The sequence below is a fragment of the Cupressus sempervirens genome, chromosome 7 (genome assembly GCF_028749045.1).
Source record: "Cupressus sempervirens isolate cs-2001-9-10 chromosome 7, ASM2874904v1, whole genome shotgun sequence".
NCBI lineage: Eukaryota > Viridiplantae > Streptophyta > Pinopsida > Cupressales > Cupressaceae > Cupressus > Cupressus sempervirens.
Genome location: NC_143124.1, coordinates 139,470,446 through 139,480,934, shown reverse-complemented (window position 1 = coordinate 139,480,934; position 10,489 = coordinate 139,470,446). Strand labels below are relative to the sequence as shown.

Below are 10,489 nucleotides of genomic sequence, written 5' to 3'. Positions count from 1 at the left end.
TTTTATAAAAGTGATTTAAGTCACTGTCCACAGTTTTCAAGTTGTTCACATAGATTTGATCTGTCGGATTCGTTTTTCTCTAGTGAATTTTTATTTTCTTTCCTTAACAGGAAAGATTTTATAAAAATATATATTATCTAGGGAGAATTAATCATATAACAAAACATAATAGATGCTCTGTATTCATGGATCTCTTCAAATTATTAAGTCTACGCGGCATTCAACATTATTCTAATGAATGACAAACTTCTAATTATTAATCATAATAAGGAATGCAACAATGCTGTCTGATATAAGAATCCCAGGAAACAGGGTGTGTGCAACATTAGTAACCTGAAGTAGTATTTCCCGAGAGCAGTGCAGAGAGATTAAATGGGTAGATAAAAGAAGAATTTCCGCTCCAAATCTGCTGCGAAAACATGTCATGGATTTTTTCAGTGGGATGAGTGTTATCCCAGAACACATATGCACTTGTATCATTGCAATACAAATTCTGTGGAGTTGTCTTTCCACAGGTCACTTGTGCATTCAATAATCCTGACCCACAGCATGCTGAGCTTGCATTCTTAAATCCTGCACCAAATGAAACCATAGATTTATTTCACTTTTCAGCTACTCAATTGTTCAAAACTTAAAAGAAGATTGGTATTATGCTAAGGGACTGAATGTATCTTACCATAGGCCTCAGCGTTTTGAATAATGTTCATAAAATAGTCATAAGTTTTCAGTTCAATAATGGTCATTCCGTCTAGTTTTTCCCTGAGCTGAAGCAGAAGCGACTGTAAAGCAGTGTTATATGCCACAACCAGTTCATTTGCACTCTCCAAACATTCACCTTTGGCTACACTGTATGCAGCCAGTCTGGTAAAAGGAGTACATCCCAAAGCTGGAACATCCACTACAAGGAATTTTCTCGCCCCAGAGAGATAAAGACGCTATCAAGCCAAATACCCGCCAAGAACATTGTTAAATCTTAAATTATTTCAATTTATTTTTGAAGTAGTTATATGTAAACGAAGAAATCTGTAACTTACTGTTATGTACTGATCATATTTGGAGATCAGCAGTAACGAACTGTTGAGGTGTACTGATGTTTTGAAGTGTAGTATTGGCAATATAGTCAGCAATATCGTTGCCTCCAATTGTAATGCAATATAAAGATTTCCTTATGTAGGACTTCGCTTTCGTAACTCCAGATGGGTATGTCATCGTCAGAATATTAGAAAAGCGTTCGAATTGTAATACTTGGTGATTCAAAGTGATAATATTCTGCAAGATTGATAAAGCATTAGGAAACAATGAAAAAGCTGTATTTAAACTATTGCACTACTATAATAATAGCAATACTCAGATATGATAAGTATACAAGTACTTGATAAAATAATAATAATTATAGTCAATCTGCCTTAGATTATAAGATTCTTAGCTGCTCAACAGTAAGATAAATTAAATATAAATTCTTTTTAGTGAAGCAATTAAATTTTTGCTACCAATTCAGAAATGATAGCAGTGGTGTATATTAAAGCAAGCTGTTTACTTTTATATGTGGGTCCAATTAGCCGTAAAAGAAAAAGGACCTTTCAGACAAATTACGCAAAGAAAGGGAACATATGTTGTTATTTATTTTACAACAGTAATCTCATTTCATACAACAATTATCTTCTATTTACTGGACAGTTTAACATATAACTCTAAAAGAATTATCTTGTATTATGGAACGGATCCAGTGTATGATATTAAAAATAATACTTAATATAAATTTGAAAGATTTTAATTGATTACGCTGAAAGTATATAATCTACTTAAAAGATTTTAATAGATACTTTTTCTTCAGCTTTATCTTAAGTCTGTTCTGCACATTAACTTCCTTTTGTTCTTTTTTATTCCAACAATAAATTAGATAGTGTGACTTGAAAGACTTGTATAAAATTTAAAGACTGGTATAAAATAAATTTTATACTTTTATTAGGGTTCGTTTGGCAAGAATACAAGTGGAATAGGCATATGTATATTCTTAAAATTTTGAATTCTTTGTTTGGATGCACCAAATCAGAATTGCGATAGGAATAAAATTGGAATACGTATTTGTATTCTAAAATTTTTTAATTTTAGAAAATATAAATTTTTGAATCCGTGTATTCACATCAAATTTTACTCGAGAATAAATTTTCCAGAATAGATATTCGGACTTAGAAACTATATATGTCCCGTCATATGGAGGAACAAGTGGTAGCCCCAAGTAGTTTGCTGAAGCCATTATCATACACGATATCACTTAGTATTCAATACAACTTTTGGATAATCTGTAAGTCAGATTAGATTTGTTGACTGAAAAAACACAATGAAATAACGAATGACACCCATTACCTAGGAAATCAAAAGTGGTGCGGCCATTGGTAAAGCGACCAGTTGGGTGGGGAAAGAAGGAAACACCATAAGGTGTGAAGTTTGCACGGGCTTTACAGTGAGGAATGTAATTATTGTTCCCTGCATCTCCTAACGAATCTCCAAACACAAACATAGCCGGCACATTATCCACATTTTCAGTAGAAGCCAAACAACTGATCATCCATACTCCAATTAAAATTATACCCACCAATGAACTCTCCATTATTTTTACCAAAATTCAAACCAGGACTCCTACTTGATCTTCAAATTATTCATTGGTTAATGAGAACACCCTCATATATATGTAGGGCATAAAACCAGGTAAAAGTTTCTGGAAATATGTTGGAACAATCAAAGACGACTATTACGACCATTTCATTTTGGAAAAAATAAAGTGGAAAAAGTCGTTAACAGGACAAGGGCTTGCATTAATTACGAGTATAGAAAATACTGTTAGAATCATTCTTAAATATCACACACTAATGAAATAATTACATACTAATGAAATAATTTGAAAAATATAAATTAATTTTACTAATGAAATAATTACATACTAATGAAATAATTTGAAAAATATAAATCAATTTTAACTATTTAATAATTTTGATCTAAAATCAAACTTAAACAAAGAAAAAAAGGGCAATTTATTAAACTGGTATAAGTAAACAAACAAGCACATAATTGATACAAAAAGTCAATATCTAACTACCAATTTCGATTATTTCAGAGTCAGTATCATTTAGTATTTCAATATCTGAACAGGTATTCCCTCCTTAGCGGCTAGCAATGACCTTTTCCAGCTTCTTTGATTTGACAATCACGCAGTGTCTTGATAATGAGTTTCCAAACCAACCAAAGTCTAATATGGCCACGTCAAAGCTTATGTTTGTTGACAAGTTTGGGATGAAAACATCAACAAAAGTGATAAACAGTGTTTTGTTTAATTGTGAAGTGACCGATTTTAAAATATGATCATAGTTGTCCAAAGAACGCAACCTATTTAGTGTTTGATTAACATGTTGAAAATAGTTATTCAGAGGAGGCGGAGAGAAACTACTGCTTACATATTGAATTTAGAATAAATTTATTCCAGTTTTTAGGATCCTTGCTTTGCATGCACTTGACAAATGAATGAGTTCAAAAACTTCTAGAAGAGCTTAAGCTTTCCTTGGAAAAAGATAATTCTGAAAAGTTTGGATATGGGAATAGAAATAGAAAATTTGGAATACGTTTTCTATTTTCTGTTTGGTTGGTCAATTGGAATAGAAAATAGGAATACATATTCCTATTTTGCCTCTAAAATGAGCTTTATACCCATTTCAATAATAACTATTATTGGAATAGTCATTTTTATTCCCAATATTGCATTTCTATTCTCATTGCTATGCCTGCAACCAAACAGACCCTAAAAACTAAGCAGCGACCATCATATTTAGATATCAAGAACTGTCCTAAAAAAAGTGTATAAATGACTATAATAAGGTAAATTGATAAAGACTAGTATGCTTAAACATGTTTAAGAGGAGGCAGCCTAAACCAAAAAATGGACAGAGATTCCTGCATTATTAAAGGAAAATATATTGGAAACATAATTATGACCGGTCATCTTATTTACAACCGTTTGCTATCTAGAAAACCTAGATTGCTTCTAGATAGGGAGTGAGGTTCAATAGTACTTATATATTTAATCTTCTAGCATATTTATATTAGGAGTTTGAGAGTCTTTTTAAAAAACAATTCATTTAACAATTAATCAATAAGTTATTTAATATTTGAAATTGGAAATAATAATAATAAAATTATATGAACTATTATTTTTGATGTATTTATATAGTAGCCAAAAGAGGGTTGTTGACTCTATGATGCAGGGGGTTGGAGACCAGTTGGAAGTTACCCCTTACTATCTAACCAATTCATTTTCTAGAAATGTAAAATATAAAAACATCTTAACGTTTACCCCCATAGTTTTAACCTTCAAAACACTAGTATTTGCTTTACTATCCTTAGCATTAATACTATGCCAAAAAATGATACATGATTAATATCCAAAATAACTAAAAATGGCACCAAGAGCATAGAGTTCATAGTTAACCATAACATTAAACAAAATAAAATAAAAGCAAGTACAGGGCTAGCTCCCATCCTTCTTCTCTAGGTCCTCCTCCTTTTCATCAAGATCCTCCATGGATGGTTTCTCAACCTCCTCCTTCATAGGTTTCTCTACAAGAGTCTTGATCCAATTGTCCACTAGGAAGCTATAAGGGGAGTGAGTGATCCTACTCTCTTTTCCCTTGACTTTCTTGTCCTCGTTCACCTGCAAAAAATAAAGAGTGGTGGCCACTAAGTGCATGACTTTAATACATAACTCCAATAGGGTTTCAACCTTTTGATACATGGCTTCCAGATTATTAGATAGGTCATGCATTGAATTCTCTAGTCTATCCAACTAGGTGTTATTCTGATCTTGCCCATGGCCGTGACGCCCCTTTTTTGTCCTGCTCTTAGTTGTATCCTTTATTGGGGATGTGATATCTTACCATAAGCTTTTATCCAGGGATGGGTTGGCTTCTAGGGTGTCTGAAATATGAGATGGGTTTGGAATCTCGTTACTCCCTAAACTAGGGTGCATGACCTTCCTCTTTCTTTTGGTGGAGCTCCTTTCACTTTTCGTGGTCTCAAAACTCACCTCCTACTTGGGGGTGTCTTAAACTTTTCTATTTAAGCCTTTTTCTGGACCTCCTCACATTTTTATTACTCTGCCCAGTATCAGTATTAGAGTCAATAACCCTTATGTTTTTCCTATTAATCAGGGGCTTATTGTCTGCTATCTTCGAGGCTAAACTAGGTCTAGGGTCCATGGAGACTTGGGGAGTAACAGTGGTAAGAGGGTTAACTAGAAGAGGTCCAGGTTGAGGGAAAGTTGGAACTTGTAAAGTTTACACATGAAGACCTGGTGCAGAATATAAAAGGGTCTTGCTTCCTCACTCTTTCTCCTAACATTAAACACACTATCCTCCATTGAATGCAAAATAATGTAAGGGAAGGAAATCAGGTCTTGGTTCCTATAATGGTTTAGAATAGGAAAATGGTAATAATACAACACCTGATGTTGATCTTCAAGAGTTATGTAGGGTATAATGACATAGCACACTATGTCCCCAGGTTTGGGTAAGTCCACCCTTGAAAAGACACCCCTCATGCAAATAGGCTCCTCCTTAGGGCAACAAAATTTTCTCATACTCATTTTATTAGAAACCCTGGCCTGTTTGTGCCAACTCTTGCCCTCGAGTTTCTCCATCATTTTGAACAACACCCCATTAATGTTCACCTTTCTATTATTCTAGGTGTCAACAAATTACAGGGACACATGTTCATCATACCCTTCAATGCCCTCCATGAATGACAACAAATCACCTTCACGTCTATAAACCCACACTACCTCACTTTTCTTGATATAGTCTTCAATCCTATCGGGTTAAATGTGGTCGCAAGCACCCATGTCTTCACCAAGTTCAATCACTAAGTCCTAAGTATGCATTTACATCCCCTTGTTGTAGGACAAAACTTAAGTCGGGGTTGTTTAAAGATATAATGCTAACAATGAATTTGAAAAAGGAAATTGATTCTCATCATAAAATTAGAAGGCTTCACATTTTCTAATTCTTGTTCGGCTGGAAGATATGTGAAAGATTCCTTTCCTATCGAAGTTAACCATTGTCAGCTATGCATTGAGTGTAGCATAAGGGAATTTCCATTATTATTATACACATCTCCCATCTTTGGCAGATTTATTATTCTACCTAAATCTGTGTGGATTGTCCTCTCACCATAGTACTTAATGCTCATGGTGATGGAGCCCCAAATAAACATAAACACAAATCTTTCCAAATATTCTCAACTTTATGATTTTTCACTCTTGGGTTCTCCTGCTCACCTGGATCCAGATCATTATGCCCTTTGTTGTACTTTAGTAAATTGCACTACATAGAACACATTCACTTTCCACCATTATTTGTGTGGATGGTGGGGTTCAACTGATGTCATCCCATTCCTTTATTCCTTCAACATTATGACCAACTTTGGCTAGGTCATCTGCAACATTGTTGCCTTCTTAATATATGTGCTCCATGTGGACTTCAAACAACCCATTTAGCAAGCTGTGAATTTTATTTATTTCTATTTTCATCTTCCATTTACACCTACCAACTCTGTCCTTCACAAAAATTTTCCATTCCTTCGGGGCTTCACCACCCTCAACACAACAAGCATAAGTAGATTTCACCATGAACTCTCCAAAGGGGCAAGTTTCAATATCTATTATTGCAATCATGTAGCAAACACATACATGTTTATAAACATTCAATTATATAGTTGTTGACTCAAATAATATGTATAGGTTATAAAATACTTTGCGATAACAATATTTTCTTAAATTAAATTGAGTATGACACCTAGATTTAATACCTCAATTTAGTAATGCCATAATTATAAACAATGAAAAGACTTTAAAATAGAAACTTAAAAATTCTAGTACCTAAAGGATGTTTTAAATGGGGGAGACATTTAACATCTAGCTCATATTGACTTGTTACATTAAATTGACAATTTTTTTGTAATTAATAACATTTATAGTAAGATTAATGTTCTCTTTAGTGTAAACTTCAAATTTTGTGTCACAAATATGTTTGAACTTGTAGGGTTTTATTTTTTTTAGTTTTTGGGTGTGAATGTTATCTTAGAGCTGAGGTTGATCTGCTTAAAATATTCCAATGTTGACAGTCATCCTCACATTAGACAATATGGAAGATTAATAAAAAAATATAACCTAAATTTAGATTTTAAATAAATAGACATAAGTTATGTAATGCCACATTTTCATCAAACTAAAGATGAAGTCAAAATCCTAATAAGATCAAGGAATTTTAAAACCCTCAAAAAAACCATTACCAAATTGATATATATAGTCATATAGAAATATGACTAGACTTAGGTTTTATTTAACATTAATTTTAGAATTAGTTTTGATAAATTTCTTAAACGAAATATAAAATAAAATTTCAAACTCAATGTGATTTCAAATTTAGTAGAGTAATTCTAGTGTAATTAAATGTAAATTGTTATAGCAATGTCATACACATGCCCCATTCAAAAATGATAATTATATAAAAAAAGATTATTCCTTAGGAACTCAAGTATATAACTCAAATAAATTGATATGGGTATTATATTCTGAACACTAATGTGTCAAATTAAAACTAAATAGGATTAGTATACTCAAAATGTTGATGCATCTAAAGGGATTTTTCTAAACAAAGACGAAAATGTTCATGACAAGTGATAGTGGAATCCACAAAGATCTCCAAATTGAAACAAGAAATAATTTTTAGAAACAATCATGAATACATGATCATATTTATTGATTTGGAAATGTTTAATCAATAGAAGAGGGATAAAATAATTGGGATAATTCAATGTTTAAGTATATATATATATATAAATGAACATTGAGAAAAAATGAAACCATGTGTAGACAAATGCCAGATATGGGTGTACTTAAAAATCAGTCTATTTTCCTTTTCAATTATTTTGGGATATTGTATTCTACAACTTTTACATGTACATCTCACATAGGATATGGAGATAAGGTCTTGATGTAGCCCAAACCCTTCACAACAATAACTCAGAAAATTACACAACACAAAAGTTTTAGAATGTCAAAATTTTCATCAAAATTTTCGAACTCCTACTCTGCCTCTACAATGAAAGAAAACAACTACTTATTACAATTTCAAAAATTACCATATTTGACAGATTTTTGGAAAAAACAAAATTTTTTATTTTTGGTCATTTTCAAAACCCAACCTATGAATCTCAATTTTTTCAAAGAAAAATGCCCAACTAAGGCAAGATGAATTACCAACTAATCTGTGAAATCAAGAATATGATTTTGAATTTATTAAAAAAACAACTTTCTAAAAAAACTAGAAAAAAACACAAAAATCCAATTTCAGAGGCCAATATGATATTTCAAGCTCCCAAAAAATTGTCAAAATGGCCACCAATTGAGTTGAGCTCATCAACAATTCAAATAACTCCTCCTCATGCAATTGGCTATAAAATTTCAGCCAAAACCCATATCTGAGTCAAAAGTTATGACTCCTAGAAGTTGATGCATTAGGTCCTAAGAAATCAAAGATAGGGATAGAGTTGGAAAATAACGTTGTGTCAGAAGAAGAAAAAAATAGTTAGAAAGATGAGTAGGAAAAATAATGAGATAAGAAGATAGATCCACATGGATCTAGTGGACAAAAGGTAGTTAAAGAGACTTTACAAAAAACTTTGGACCTAAAAATTCATTTATGGGAGCAAAGATCTTATATAAATTTTATTGAATTGATAATAGTATTTTCACTCTCAATATTTTATTATATTTAATTTTATGTTACTTATTTTGGATATGTTTCAAAAACATGACTAATATGCATATCTATTTAAATATTAAGTATTATATAGTTTCAAATAAAAATTTAAAAAGCAACACTTGAACCTACACATAAATAGTTTTATTTTTAAATATATCTTTATTTTTATATATCCATTTACTGGTGAAATGGAAGCACTTAATGAGATGTGTAAATTTAAGACTTTCACTTTTCACCAACATTCAATACAAGAGAAAGAAGCTTCCAAAAATAATTCTCCATTTAATTCAAGTTAGATGAGCAAAACTTACTTGGATATGTTTCAAAAACATGACTAATATGCATATCTATTTAAATATTAAGTATTATATAGTTTCAAATAAAAATTAAACAAACAACACTTGAACCTACACATAAATAGTTTTATTTTTAGATATATCTTTATTTTTATATATCCATTTACTGGTGAAATGGAAGCACTTAATGAGATGTGTAAATTTAAGACTTTCACTTTTCACTAACATTCAATACAAGAAAAAGAAGCTTCCAAACATAATTATCCATTTAATTCAAGTTAGATGAGCAAAACTTAAATAATATGAAGGCATGCTAATGCTAAAGCCATATTATATTAAGAAGTATGCAAAATATATCTCTTTCATGTATGTTAGTTAATTAACTTTATGACATGCAACATGAATTTATATTGAACCAATATATTAAAGGGCAAGAGAAAAAAAGATCTAGGTGCTATATGTGTGTAATTGACCCAATCAAATTATGAAAATAAGCCTATTCTAAGAGATAAATAGAAGGGTGCAAATCTAACCTTAGAATACGCAAGGTAAACAAATTTTCTTTTCTAAAAACTATAGATCTAAAACTCTAGCCATAGATCTATGATTAGAATAAAACCTATAAAAGTAAACAATGCCTAGATCTCTAGGTATGGGTTGACTAAAAGAAATTCTACCAATAGGTTATTAGATCGATGGACATGTTACTAAAACACAAAAATAATTTTAACCCATATTTGTGTCACATTTTTGTGCATATGTTGCTTATTCTCTCTTGCATGTAGATTTTAAGTGCTTATTTATTTCAGACTATAATAGGTTATGTGGAAATAGTAATATAATTTTGGATGCAAGTTTCCTTATAAAAAATTCACAAGAGATAATGTAATCTTGGCTTAACCTATCAAGTACATAAAAAAATAGAAGAAAACTTTCTAATTGTGAACTGATGTTTTACTTTATGTCTACATGGATGGTTGACTTAGATATCCATATGTTAGTAACATGATCTCAAAAGAATGGGAACTTTAATAAATTTAGGCAATTAAACTATTTTATCATTTTCTATTAGGCTAGTGATATTCATGGGTTATATTTAACTAATATAATTTTAATTTTAATTTATACGTTGAGTTTACACAACATACTAAGCGTTTATTGAATATGTTCTTGTTTATATTGGTCATGTTAGCTCAAAATTTGCACTATTATTTTAGCTCATAATTTTACCCAATTTCTATTTTAACACATTGTATTATGTGTCTTGTGCTAGAAAGAGTGGGCCATGGTACAAACTCTATAATTTAGGTAATTTGGGTATTTGATATTGGAAGAAAAAGACGTTGTAATACATTTTAATGTGTAGGAAACTAGTTATACATT

At 31.2% G+C, this 10,489-nt stretch overlaps 1 pseudogene; it reads right to left on the bottom strand.

Moving 5' to 3' along the window:
• Positions 1 to 325: 325 nt before the first annotated feature.
• Positions 326 to 2,611, bottom strand: LOC149545903 (GDSL esterase/lipase 6-like; annotated as a pseudogene).
• Positions 2,612 to 10,489: the final 7,878 nt, after the last annotated feature.